Below are 14,549 nucleotides of genomic sequence, written 5' to 3'. Positions count from 1 at the left end.
CTATTTAAAGGTGACTTGCAAAAAAGAAGTTATCCTTCTTTTGTTTGGAGGGGAGTTCATACCAGGGATTGATCTCAGGGGCACTCAGCCACCGAGCCACATACCCAGCATTATTTTATATTTTATTTAGGGACAGGGTCTCCCTGAGTTGCTTAGTGCCTCACCATCCCTGAGGCTGGCTTTGAATTTGAGAGAGTCTTGTCTCAGCCTCCAGAGCTGCTGAGATTACAGGCATGTGCCACCAGGGTCCACTTCTAAATCTTTCTGTCTAAACTAGAATCCTTTTTTTTTTTTTTTTGCAAAGGTCAAGAATGTTTTATTGTGGCTTGGGGGGTAGGGGAGCGCGGCCCTGCCCTGCACCCTGAGCAATTGTTGCGAGCCCGGAAGTGGTGAGAGGGAGGGGGCCAGGCCTGGAGGCTGAAGACAGCTGGCCAACCAGGGCCCTGCCCATTGGCTCCCGGGTGGGGCGGTAACCATGGCGACGCCATTGCTAAGGGCGTCACTCCGGCTGTTTCAAAAATCTCCCTGCAGCCCTTGGGAAGGGGAGGGGAGAGCGTCTGGTGGGGGAGGGGAGAGGAGGTCCTGGCCCAGCGGGGGTGGTCCCCCTCCTCATTGTCGCATGTAGGGCCTGGGCGCTCACTTGCAGCCCTTGGGCACCTTGGGGACACTGGGCTTGGCTGCCTTCTTCAACTTCTTGCTCCCAGCCGCTGCCTTCTTGGCCTTGCTGCTCTTGTTCTCGGTGGCAGCGGCCTTCCGGGTGCTTGCTTGTCGGCTGTGGCACCCTTGGTGGGTCAGGGCTCCGCGTGGCGCCTGCTGCCTGCTTCTTGGGTTTGTGCACAGCAGGCGTGGAAAAGGGGCCCACCGTTAGCTGGCCGCCAGCTTTTGGCAATTGAGCTTGAAGGAGCAGGTGGAGCCTGTGCCCTGGACCTGCAGTAGCAAGTCATTCTGCACCAGCTTGCACAAAGTGCTTGAGGTAGGTGCGGCTGTTCTGCTGGTCGAACCTCACCACCTTCCTGGTCTCTGCATAGATGCCCGCCAGCGACAAGCTTCTGCTCGCCCAGCCTGCGGTCTCCTCCACCAGCTGGCTGTACTTGCCTGGCTGGTTCTTCCTGCGGCTGCTCTTATGCTTGGGGCCACCATGGCCCTTGTCGCTGCCGCCCCCCCCCCCACCATGGCCCTCTCGGCCGGCGCCCAGGAGCGGCAGGGCCTTCTCCAGCTCCACCAACGTGGTGGCCAGCGGGTTGGTGGCAGGCGGTGCCAGGAAGAGGAAGGTGAAGGGGGGGGTGCTCAAGGCGCGGGTCCTGGGGCTGGGCGGCATGGCTGGGGACAGATGGACGAGCGCCATCGGGGAGCCGGGGTGGGAGTCTGGGGCAGCTCTGGGGCTTAGGGAGGGCTCAAGCTTGGGTCCGAATCTCGTTGCGGTGCCACTGCTCTAAAGCTGCCTGCCTTCTGGACGTTGTGCTGCACTCTGCTAAGCTAGGATTTTTTATTCAGAAGATTCCTATACAGATCTTTGTCCTTGTGTAAAACAAATGGAAGACCAGTGTTCATCAACATGAGGACAATTTTTTTGAAAAGGGTTTGAGGGAAACAAACTTCTTGGTGCTTTTTCATGAAAGCACGTGGCGGGCAGTTAGAGGTTAAGTTGTTCAGACAACACAAGCAGAATTTATGGGATATGGATTATTTTTGTTTCTTTACCCTATTTCTGTAAGTCTGTAGGTCCACTTATAATTTTTTTCAAGTGAGACATCCTTAAGTTGAATTTCAATGATTCATAGTTGTTATAGTTTTTATAAGAATGTATTTGAAAACATTTGTTCTCTGTGTACACAGTTTACGTAGGAAACTAGCTCCATGATATTTCTTGGCTAGGAAGCCTGTATAAGGACTTTTTCCATCTGATACTGAGGACAGGTTTCATGGGAAAGTCAATCATAGGAAGGTTACATAACTTTTTCCCCCCTGGAGGACTCCAGCTTTGCTTATCCAAGTGTGGTCCTATGTCCTGGAGCTTGTTTGAAATGCAGACTGGTGGTGTACCTGAACTTGTGGGAAGATCCAGACAAGATATGTGACTCTCAGACTTGATGGTGTTACCAGGATCACTGGACTACTACAAAGTTTCTGATTCAGTAGTCTGTGTGGGAGCCTGAGAATTTTAATTTTAAGAAGTTATCACATGATGCTGACGCTGCTGGTACTTGGAGAACCATTATACTAGAGTCTCCTCATTTTACACTTTTCTTCCCTTTCCAAAGTTCTTACTCATTCAAATAGATTTTTAAAAACAGATTATCATATTCTTTAACTTGATTGAAGAGGAAAAAAGCATTTTTTTTCAATGACCACACCAAGATTGCTTTTCAGCATCTAATTTCAGAGCAAAAAAATCTCTTTAAACCTTAGTTTTAAGTCTTATCTATGGGTGTCTCTTTCTCTTCTTTCTGTAAGTATTCTTTTTAATGTTTAAAAATTCTTTTAATGTAGATAACATATTCTTATGTTTCAAAAGTTAAAATGACACAAGCATGCTTGGGAAAATGTGATTTCCAACTGCTTTGCCCCCCTTCACCCCTCTTTTTTAGATAACCACCTTTAATTTATTTCCCATAGATGTCAATTGTTTCCTTTTATAGTAGGAGAAATGCCAATGTACTCATATATATATATATATATATATATATATATATATATATATATATATATTTATATATATATATATATATATATATATATATATATATAACGTAGAATACTATGTAAGTAATTCTATCTTATGGCTTTTTCTTTATATGCTCTTGAGATTTTTTCCTATTAGTATTTATTTAGAAAGAATATAATATTTGCTTATAAAAAAAACACTTTAAAAAAAAAAAACAGCTGTGTTTAAACAGTGTCTATTAAGTGCCTGGTTTTCTTAGCCAGCCCCCCCTGGTGGGTGTTTTGGTTGTTTCTAGGTTTACCACAGACCATACTATGGTGAAACAGCTTGTATACATATCATTTTATACATGTGCAAGTACATCTGTGGGATACATTCCTGGAAGTGGGATCGCTGTGCCAGTGGGCAGTGCATTTATAATTTAGTTAAATTCTTCTTTTCTTAGGTGTTGCACTGTTTTAAACTCCCACAAGTACAGTTGCTCCTCATTATCCACTGAGGATTGGTTTGAGGACCCCTTTGTGGATACTGTAATACAAGGATGCTTAAGTCTCTTATGTAAAAAGCATAGTATTTGCATATAACCTATGCACTTTCTGCACATACTTTTAAATCATCTTTAGATTGCTTCGAAGACCTAATACAATAAAAATAGCATGTAAATAGTCGTTACACTGTATTGTTTAGGAACTAGTGACAACAAAAAAGTTGGTATGTGTTCAGTATGACAATTAAAAAAAAATATTTTCACCTATGATTGTTGAATCCAGTCCGAATACCACAGATACAAGAGGGCAGATCGCAGTGGATGAGAGAGTTCCTATTTTTTCCTGGCACCTTTCCAATGTACTGTGTACAACCCTTGAATTTGTTAACAGTTTGATAGATGAGAATTATCAATATAGAGTAGTTTAATGTGGATTGCTATCATTATTAATAAGGCTGAGCATATTATGCTTAAAAACTAATTGTATTTTTTTTCTTGTGAACTCTCTGTTAATGAGTTTTTTCACATTTTTGTTTTGGGTTGCTTTTTTCCCATTATCAATTTCTAGAAATTTGTAAATTGGCGAGATTAGCCCTGTGTAATATCAATTCTAGTTTTCCCCAGATTTTCACTTATTTTTATTTACCTTCACATATTTTGATATACAAAAGTCTTACATTTTTTTCCTTTAAATTTTACAGTTTATATTAATCATTACGGAATCTTGATTTTTATTTTATTTTATTATTATTTTTTTTAAATATTTATTTATTTTTAGTTCTTGGCGGACACAACATCTTTGTTTGTTTGTGGTGCTGAGGATCAAACTCGGGCCCCACGCATGCCAGGTGACCGCGCTACCGCTTGAGCCACATCCCCAGCCCCGGAATCTTGATTTTTAAAAAAAAATATTTCTTTATTTCTATGTGGTGCTGAGGATCAAACCCAATGCCTCACAAGTGCTAGGCAAGCACTCTACCACTGAGCTAAAGCCCCAGCCCAGGTATCTGGAGTTTAAGTCACTGAAAGGCCTCCAAGATTTTTAGAATTTGCCCATGGTTTGTTTTAGTACTTTTATGGTATCACATTTACATTTAAATGTTCAAATTAGGATTTATTCTGGTGTTCAGAATGATGCATATGTTCAACTTTATCTTTTTCTGTGTGTCTGTTATTTTCATCTGTTGCTTTTAGAGCCCTTCTTTGAATCTCTTATGGTATTGTTAACTTTTGGAGGTATTGGGGTGTCTCTGAGTTTTGTATTCTAGTAGTCTTTTTCTTCATATATCAGTATCACATTAGTTGTTTTATAAAAGTTTTAATATCTTTTAAAACTAGTTTCCCCTTGTTGCTTTTCATATTTTTGGGAATTCTTGCTTGCTTATTTTCCCATGAGTACTTTTGAACTGTTTTGTCTAGTTCCAGAAAAACAGAAATCTAAAGGAAATAAACATCAGATTAAAGGTATATATTTAAAATCTATTTAACTTCTCCAAACTTTTTTTTCAGGTTTTTAAGAAAGGTACTATGAAAGAATGTAAGACAGGAAAATAATTAAATATTTTTACTGTGGTAAGTGTTTTATGATTTTACATTTTAAAAATTCTTTAATAATTCTTCTTCTTCTTCTTCTTCTTCTTCTTCTTCTTCTTCTTCTTCTTCTTATTTTAGTCTGCTTCCTTAATGTGTAAAAGGGTTATTGTTTTAGGAGTGTTTGAGTTCATACAACCTCTGGGTAGTAAGGTGGATGCCAATAATGTGTGCTGTTTGAATAATGATGTTTGTCTTTCCCTATCTCTTTGACTCTAATATTTTAATTTCTATTATCTTGTCATTTTAAAGTGTGGTTCTGAGAAGGAGATCCTGTGTTACATTTACTTGCAACATTCAATGAATTCTTTCCTCTTAAATAGGAAGATGAAAAGATTTGAAGTAAGTTTGGTGATATAGAGGCACTTCTTTCTCTTAAAATTTGTTGTGATTTTTTATTATAATAATTAGCAAAATTTTTACCCATATAAAACAACATAATGACAAAAGTAAGCCCTCAACTCCTGCACAAAGAAATGGCAACCATTAACTCACTTTTGGAAACTTATTGTTGGATATGAAAGTATATATAAGACTTTAAATACACAGCAGTCTCTCTCTATATATGAAGCTATGTGGTCATTTTTATAGTATTCTATATATATCTCCATTTGGGAGTTGAACCTGATGTGCATAATCATGGGTGATAATTTTACTGGCTGCCTAGTTTTGTTTTTTAAATTATTGTTTTAGTTGTCAATAGACCTTTGTATATGCAGTGTTGAGAATCAAACCCTGTTCTTCACACATGCCAGGCAAGTGCTCTACCACTGAGCTACAACCCAGACTTGCCTGCCTAGTTTTCTATTATTTAGAGGCATCATACTTTATCTAGCTACTCCTTTCATAACCATTTAGATTGTTACTTGTTTTTCTTTTTTGTTAATAATGGTATATTGATTATAGTATACTTATTCACTTATCTTCTTAGAGGTAAAACTGCCAGGTCAAAGATTATATACATTTTATATATTGATAAATATAGCTAAGCTGTTATCTGTAAAAACTGTCCTCCTCAATGTCCATGAGAATCCTATTTTCAAAACCCTTGCTCACACCAAGTTTTGTTAATCTTTTTAATCTTTGCTAATCCAATAGGGAAAAAAAGTACATTTTTGAGACAACATATGTTTTATTGGTACTGGGGATTGAACCTATGGGTACTTCACTAGTAAATTAGATCCCCAGCACATTTAATTTTAATTTTTTTTTTTTTGAGACAGGGCCTCGCTAAGTTGCTGAGGCTATCCTTGAACTTGTGATCCTCCTGCCTCAGTCTCCTGATTTTCTGGGATTATACGTGTGTTCCACTGTAAACTTGTGTTATTCAAAGATTTCTTTCATTCAACATTCTTATTAACATAAAGAATTCTCTTCCTTAACAATATACTAGTGATTCTTACGTGTCAGATATTCTTACACATTTAATATGATGAAAATATTTAAATATATTGAGTTCATTTTAGGTCTTTTGCCTTGATTTTAACTCATTGTTAATATATGAAAATTTGAGGGTTGGGGATGTGGCTCAAGTGGTGGTACACTAGCCTGGACTGTATGAGGCACTGGGTTCAATCCTCAGCACCACATAAAAATAAAATAAAAAGATTGTGTCCACCGTGAAAAAAAAAAAAAAAACACCTAAAAAGGAAATATTAAAAGCAATATTTGAAAACTTGATCAACCAGCTATAATTGCTTTGAATACAGAATGTTTTCTTCTACAAAGAGCAGTACTTTTGTGTTTTATTCACCTGAAGGAAAGCCTAAAGTAACTTTCAAAATAAATTTCTTAACAATTTTCAAACAGGGATCCCAATGGCTGAATAGCATACAGAATATTATTTCCATAATTGGGTGATAATATAGTTTTTATGAGTTATGTAAACTATATGATTGTGCGATCATCTCTAAAATTATGTGTATCTCTTCTGTCCAAAGATTTTATCACATCCTGATGTAAATATGATTTTTAATTTTATGTTTGCTTTACATTTTATTTCAATCAAATAAGAGTTACATATAAAGATGACCTCACATGAAGCAGATTCTCAACTTTATCATTGACCTCCTGTTTATTCTTTGAACTGTCTTCTATATATAAAGTACATCTAGATTGCCTTTCCTGAGATGCTTTTTTTTCACTTCAATTAACTTTGTTTACTGAATAACCCAAGGCTGGGACAATATGGTCCAATTGGCGATTTATTCACCAGTTTTCATTTAGCACTAAATACCTACCTAAATGGTAGGCATCCACAGACACCCAAATCATTATTTACTTCTTTGTTTAATTTTATGGTACTGGGGATTGAATCTAGGGGCACTTTACCACTGAAACACATCCCCAGCCCTTTTGTTTATGTTTTTTAAAATTTTTAGACAGGATCTTGCTAAGTTGCTTAGGGCCTCACTAAGTTTCTAAGACTGGCCTTGAATGTAGGATCCTCCTGCCTCAGCCTCAACCTCCCAATGGTTGATGTATATTGTCATTATTAAGTTAAAGATGCAAAAGAGAATAGTATACATTTTAATTTAGAGAAGACTAACATGGTTTCTTTTAAATTTAGATATGTATAACTCTATGGCACTTGCTGCCATAACATTCGATGGTACTTTATTTCAAATTTTGATGTGGACTATATTTTATTTAGTTTTTAGAATCACATAAGTCCTGTATTTTAAATCTTTTTTTTTAATGGGCAGAGTAAGTATTTAAACTTAGTATGCTGCTGGATCTTGTTTAAGATCTGTTTATGTTTCTCAGTATAGACATGGCAATATTTTTCACAATATGTTGTTTGAAAATAATGATAAAGTAAATGCCCCCCAAAATAAAGTAAATATAATTGTATGGTTCACATTTTTTAAAATAAAAGCAGAAAATTAGATTGCCAGACTTTGAGTAGAATGAATAAGTTTTTGTCTGAGACTTGCCTGGGAAGCTTTTCTGACTCCTAAACCAGTTTTTCACAGCCAAAGTAAATAGAGACATAGAACAATTTGTGGTTTAACAGATTTAAGCAGTATTTTAGTCTCTATTTTATACACTTTATTTCTATTAGAATGCAGGATTCTAAAGAATACATGTAACTTGTTTTAATTATTATTTTTGCAGAAGTTATTTGCATGTGAAACTTTTAAATCAATTAAATAATACTCTAGCAAGTTTATTTGCACTTTATTTTGCCTAAAAATTGTTTCTTTTTTAATATTTATTTTTTAGTTGTAGTTGGGTACAATACCTTTATTTTATTGATTTTATATGAGGTGCTGAGGATTGAACCCAGGGCCCTGATGTGCCAGGCAAGCACTCTACTGCTGAGCCACAACCTCAGCCCCTACCAAATATTTCTTAATAAATAGTCTGAAATTAAATCAAGGCAGACTTTAAATTACTGAGTCTTCATTACTGGGCCAAATTAATGAGGTTTTCCTGGACTTTTCCTTCTGCTATCTTATTGTGACTAATGATGTAATCTTGTTTGTTTTCTAAAATATTGAAGTTTTAGGTTTTTGAATCTTTTCTGTGGGAGTACAGGAATTTGTTTATACAGTGCCTTTCATTTTACTTATGAGTTAATTTCTTTAATTTTGTGCCATAAAAACTACTAAAAATATTCCTGGAAAGTGAAGGATTAAACAGAATTTGTAATTAAAAATGAAGGCCTTTTTCTTTATTTCTTCTGTTAGCTGCAATTGTTAAAATTTTTATACTACATTTAAATAAATATTAAGACTTTATTACAGGGCTGGGATTATGGGTCAGTGTAGAGTACGTGCCTGACATGTGTGAGGCATTGGGTTTGATCATCAGCACCAAAATAAATAAATAAATAAACAAACAAACAAACAAATAAATAAATAAAGCAATTATGTCCATCAAAAACTACCCCCCCAAAAAAAAAGAAAAGACTTTATTACATATTAAGTGGGTTGGATTTTCTGTATTTGAAACAGTTTCTTTCTATATTAGGCATAAAGTTTAAATTAGACTGGCAGAGTAAGTGATCATTTGATTGGAAAGTTGGGTAGACAATCTTTGGTTAGTTTTATTCTATAACCTTCCAGCTAATTGTTGAATTGCATGCTCTTTTGTTCTTTGCTCTGTCTACTTTTGATCTGGTTTTATGGTTGGTTGAAATAGGGATTTATTGGTAGGAACATAGATTATTTTCTGATTTAAATAGATTGTGTGTTCTTCTGATAGCTTATTCTGTCACAAGCAGATTCATTCAACCAGACCGTTGTGCAGAGGTGTTAGTATAGGATTTGGGCAGCCATTTTCAAAAATAACAGCTTTATTGATATATAATTCACATTACCATCAAGGTCACTCCTTAAAAGTGCAATTCACTGAGTTTTAGTATATTCACACAGTTGTGTGCCTATCCAGCTATCTAATACTGAAACACATTTGTCATACCCAAAGAAGACCCATGCCCTTTAGCAGTCAGTCTCCACTCACTCTTGTATCCATGTAGGCATGAATCTTCTTTATCTCTTTGTGAAATTACTTGTTTTGGACATGATATATATATATAAATGTAATCATTCAATATATGGCCCTTTGTATCTGGTTTTTTAGCCTGTTTTTGAGGTAGCACATATCAGAACTTCATTCCTTTTATTGCTAAATAGTGTTCTGTTATGTAGATACACTACAGTTTGTTTATCCATTTATCAGTTGATGGATATTTGAGTGACTTTCACTTTGTGGTTCTTATGATCATGCTGCTGTGAATATTGGTGTTTTTGAGTTGACTTCTGTTTTTTGGGGGGTAGATACTTAGGATTGAAATTTATGGGCCATAAGAAACTCTGCCAGACTGTTTTATAAGGTGACTCAACCACTTTATATTCCCATCAGCAATGTTTGAAGATTCCATTTCTCCATATCTTTGCCAACATTGTGCCATGGTGTTTTTCCATAGTAGTCATCCTAATGGGTATGAAGTGGCATTGCGTTGTGGTTTTTATTTGCATTTCCCTGATAAGTAATGATATTCAATATTTCCATGTACTTGTTAGCCATTGTTTATCTTTGTTAGACAAATTCCTATTCAGATTCTTTACCCATTTTAAAAATTGAGCGGTCCTTTTTTTGTTTAGTTTTAATAGTTCTTCTGTATTCTGGATATACACAAATGTACACTTATCAGATGTATGAAGTATAAATTTTTTTCTTATTCTATAGTCTTTTCATTCTTATAAGGCCAATAGGTTTTTTGTTCAAGTCCAATTTACCAGTTTTTTGACTGCTTATGCAGTTTTCTCTGAAATTTTCTATAAGTTAAAAAAAAACAGACCTTATTTCTCAACATCTTCCAATATTTTTTTTCTACAGAAACAATGATCATTTAGTTAACTACACAATGGGTTAGAGATATTAAAAATATTTTTTGTTTTCAAATATTTTCATCACATTTAATGGAAGAAGCCCAAGTTTTCTAACTTGATATCCAGTGCACTTTAAAAAAATCTGCTTAGCCCAGAATGCACACATTATTTACAGGTGTCTAATGTATTCTGATGACTGGTCTTGGAGATCCAGGGATACTTGGAACATGGTCCTGTCCTTAAGGAAGCAGAGGTCATGTGCCAGTCTACAGATTTCTACAGAGGGTAGTGGCACCAGTGGAGAAACAGGGGAAATGTCTGGGTGAGAAAGCCTCTCAGGGAGTCAGTGCTGGTGCTCTGTCTGCAGAGATTCATCGCTGATCAGAACCTTTTGTTATAGCCTATGATTCTTCCTTTCAGACATTTGCTGCTGCTGTGTGTTATGTACATTGGCACCAGTTATTTGTAACAACAATATTTAGGAATTTGATGCAATGAAATGTAGACATCAATGTGATGACTTTGATACCTAGAAGCAAGCTGGAAGAAAGTCATATTTTGTTGATTTCTTTAGGTTTTCAAGAATGGGAACTTTCTACTTACTAATTAATTTGGTGTGGTGTGTGTATCTGAGCTCCAGACCAAACCCAAGCAATTTTGGGTAGTCAGAGCTAAAATGTGAGTCAAAGAGGAACAGCTGTTTGACTGGAGGGAAGATTGTATATAGAGATTTGGGCGAGTCCTGTTAAGGAATTTAGATCTTTCTTTAATAATGGAGAGCCATTGATGAGTTTGGATGTGTGTGGGGAACATGGACCTTCCTGTTATCTGTACCACAGAAGCTGTTTGTGAGGACTAGAGACAGGAGACTTGTGGGGCTGTGGGATGAGAGCCAATGAGGACCTGAGCTAGGACACTGCTGATAGATGTGGACACAGAGATTGGAAATGTTTAGAAGGTGTAAGTCAGGATGCTTGGCTGCAATCAACCATCATAATTTAAAAGGAGGATTACTGAAGAAAGAAGATTTCTGAAGAAAGATTCAAAGGAATGAAATGCTACAGAAGCCAGCATGATTTTAGGGCCTTAGGGGCTAAGGGACAGAGCAGGGGCCATACTCAGGCTCTCCCACAAGAGGGACGAAAGAGGGTCTCCTTCCAGCTGTGCTTTTTAAAATCCCATGAGCACTCTTTTTTTTATTTATATTTTTTTTAGTTGTTGATGAACTTTATTTTGTTTATATTTATGTAGTGCTGAGAATCAAACCTGGTGCCTTACACATGCTAGGCTATTGCTTACCACTGAGACACAACCCCAGCCCCCAAGAGCACTCTTAGCCTTGGGTTTTGTGCCCCCTGTTCGGGCAGAAGCTTTGCTGGGAACTCCATGCCCTCATCACTAGCATTTCCAGAATCAGGGAAGGATTGTGGAGCAGAGCCATCTGTTCCTCTTTGGTTATTCGAGTTGGCTTGGGCAGATGTTTAGATCTGAAGATGAAGATTGGGAATGCTTCAGAAGTTTGTGGCCTGGGTAGACCATGGTGACAGCATTTCTGTGCAAGAACAAGGTTCACAAGTGAGTAGACTAGAATGCAGGAAGTAAACAGAGTTCACTTTTAGACCAGCTTAGTTTTGGATGTGACTTTCAAGATGTTATGTTTCTGTTACAATTCACTTGACTTCATTCACTAATAGAAGCCTTTCTAGGGATTGGTTAATTTCTTTGCTATGACTTTCCAGAGACTAGCATGGATTTTCAGAGGTACCTTTATTAGCTCTTAGATAAAGTCATTAAAATTTTTTACAGTGCAGCTTATTCTGTTTCTATGTTTTCTGACTTTTTTTTTTTTTTTTTTTTGTACTAGGAATTGAGCTCAGGGTGCTCAATCACTGAGCCACATTCCCAACAATTTTTTTTTTTAATTTGTTCTTGAGACAGAGTTCTGTTAAGTTGCTGAAAGCCTCACTAAATTTCTAAGGCTGGGTTTGAACTTGCAATCCACCTACTTCATGTTTACAAGCCACTGGGACTATAGGTGTGTGCCAACAATCTGGCTGAGCAATCTTTCTTAATTAACAAAGAACAGTAGATGCTGTTTAACTATTCTTGCTCCTATGTTAGTGAAGTCTGAATTGAAATTTCTTTCTGCATCTCAAAGAGTACAATATAGTGTACAGCAATTCTAAAAAGGTAGACGTTATATGGTTTCTGTAAACTTCTTTTCTGGATGTAATCCATGAAACATCAGTGTATGTAGCAGTTAAATAGGAATTTTTGTCAGAGGACAGTGGATGGCTGGGCTGGCACTACACTGTTACTCCAACAGCATCATTCAAACACCAGCATTCTGGGCTGGAGATGTGGCTTGCCTCACATGTGTGAAGCCTTGGGTGTGATACTCAGTTCCACAGATAACTCATTGTTCTATTTTCATTAATGAAATACAAAGTCATTTTTGGAGGAATGAAGGATAAATTACTCATTTATATATCTTATGTGTTATAACATGACATGAATCATTTGCTTATGTGATAAACACTGCTTCATTTAAGATCAGAATTGTTTTGAATATTTAAAATATTTAAAGTCACTTTAAACATTGTCAGGATTGATAATAGCATTGCTGGTAAGGCCATTCCATATATGTCATTTTACTAAAGAGATCTTGATCTTTTCTAGCTTTGCAAGATATGACAATGAAGGCTAGCTAAATGCCAAAACTTGGAAGATAAATTGTTGCCCACACCAGCTCTGCCACTATGTTGTTTCTCCTCCATGCCAAGGCAGATGGTCAGATAAGGTGAATTCGAGAAAGATAAATTTGCTGAGATTAAATGGGAGGTACTCATGGTGGGATGAATCCATATTCTCTGGCAGGTGTGGTCTTATTTGGGGCCCTCTTGATAAAAGATTCAGGATATACTCTGTGCTGTTAATAATGGGAAGTAGCTCAGTGACCTTGGACAGGTATATTAAGGTTAGTGACACTGTCTATAATATTCTCCATTATAGCATTGTTGTGAGGATGAGCAGAGCTGCTGCATATCAACTGCTAAGCACAGTGCCAAGATCATTTCAAATTATAAGTAGATCTTACTCCACACAACAGTGTTTTTCTTCAAAGTAAAATGCAACAGGAGGGCAGTAATTGACAGCAGAGGTATCACAAGGAACAAATTGGCTCTTATCTTCAATGGAACTCAAGCTGTAGCAGGTATTATTTCACAATTTTAATTAAAATCAGTGTCAGAGGTGAGATGTTTGTTGCTGGGGATGTGGCTCAAGCGGTAGCGCGCTCGCCTGGCATGCGTGCGGCCCGGGTTCGATCCTCAGCACCACATACCAACAAAGATGTTGTGTCCGCCGAGAACTAAAAAATAAATATTAAAAATTCTCTCTCTCTCTCTCTCTCTCTCTCTCTCTCTCTCTCCCCTCTCTCACTCTCTCTTTAAAAAAAAAAGAGGTGAGATGTAAATTTTCATAATTTTAACTATAAGTTAAATTTCTGTGCTTTTTTCACCAATTTACCTAAAACAAGCCATATTCATTTGTAAAACTCCAAAAATCAATAAATATAAGATGCAATAACTGTATACTATGGTTGGTTTCATCTTTTGTTTAGTGGATACCGCTTCTCAGTGAAGGTGAGAATACTTGGATATTGTGCTTGCAGAGCTCATGGTCTAGGTTCCATGGTTACTGAACACTCAGGATTAGTAGTGTTTAATGTAGATATGAATTTGGGTATGATGTGTTTGGAACACGTGCAGAGTAATCATGTCAGTCAAAATTTACTAAAAGCTTATTGTTTAGCAAAATTGTACTTTGAGAACACAAAACATGACAATTCTGAAGAACCTGAAAAAAATTAGAAGAGTAACTTTCTAAGGGAATCCGAAGCACATGCCATCCACAGTTATCACTGACAATTGATTTTTATAGATTTTTGTGGATATGGCATGATTTTGTTGGGTTCTTTTTTAAAAAAAATATTAACTAGTTCTAATCAGTTATACATGAGAGTAGAAAATGCTCTAATTTATTGTACATAAATGAAGCAGGTGTTGGGTTCTTTTAGAGAAACAACCTTAAAGGGTAGTATCATTGCAAGAGAAAAAGATAGTGGATGGTTTTCAAATGGATATGCTTGCTAAGCTGTAAAATGTCTTGAATATTGTGGCAGAGTAATGGATGGTTATATTTATGATGAATAATTAAGGTTGTATCTTCTATAAGATATAGTAATTTGCATTCTTGGTCCAGTTATCTGAGCTCAGTAATGAAGAATATGCTGTTAGAGTATTATATTTAATACCAGCTGTTAGAATATTTACTTAAAATTTCCTGTTAGTTATTGGTATTTAAAAAAATCATTTGGGGTCTGTCTTCACATCTTTTTATATTTCTAAGCCAGAATGACCTCTTAGAGCTGGTAGACTCCATACTTGCTGTGTGTAGAATAATTTTT

General features: G+C 36.6%; 1 protein-coding gene and 1 pseudogene across 1 annotated transcript in view; one reads left to right on the top strand and one right to left on the bottom strand.

The window, feature by feature from the left end:
• Nucleotides 1-636: 636 nt before the first annotated feature.
• Nucleotides 637-1,345, bottom strand: LOC113177937 (uncharacterized; annotated as a pseudogene).
• LOC113177936 (uncharacterized) overlaps nucleotides 829-14,549 on the top strand; it is a 37,937-nt gene continuing 24,216 nt past the window's right edge. Inside the window, exon 1 of the mRNA XM_077795329.1 lies at nucleotides 829-973. The gene's annotated coding sequence lies outside the window, so the exon portion shown is untranslated. The remainder of the gene's footprint in view (nucleotides 974-14,549) is intronic.

Source organism: Urocitellus parryii, chromosome 1 (genome assembly GCF_045843805.1).
Source record: "Urocitellus parryii isolate mUroPar1 chromosome 1, mUroPar1.hap1, whole genome shotgun sequence".
NCBI classification, from domain to species: domain Eukaryota; kingdom Metazoa; phylum Chordata; class Mammalia; order Rodentia; family Sciuridae; genus Urocitellus; species Urocitellus parryii.
Note: the sequence above shows the minus strand (reverse complement) of the source record. Positions and strands in the feature narration are given on the sequence as shown.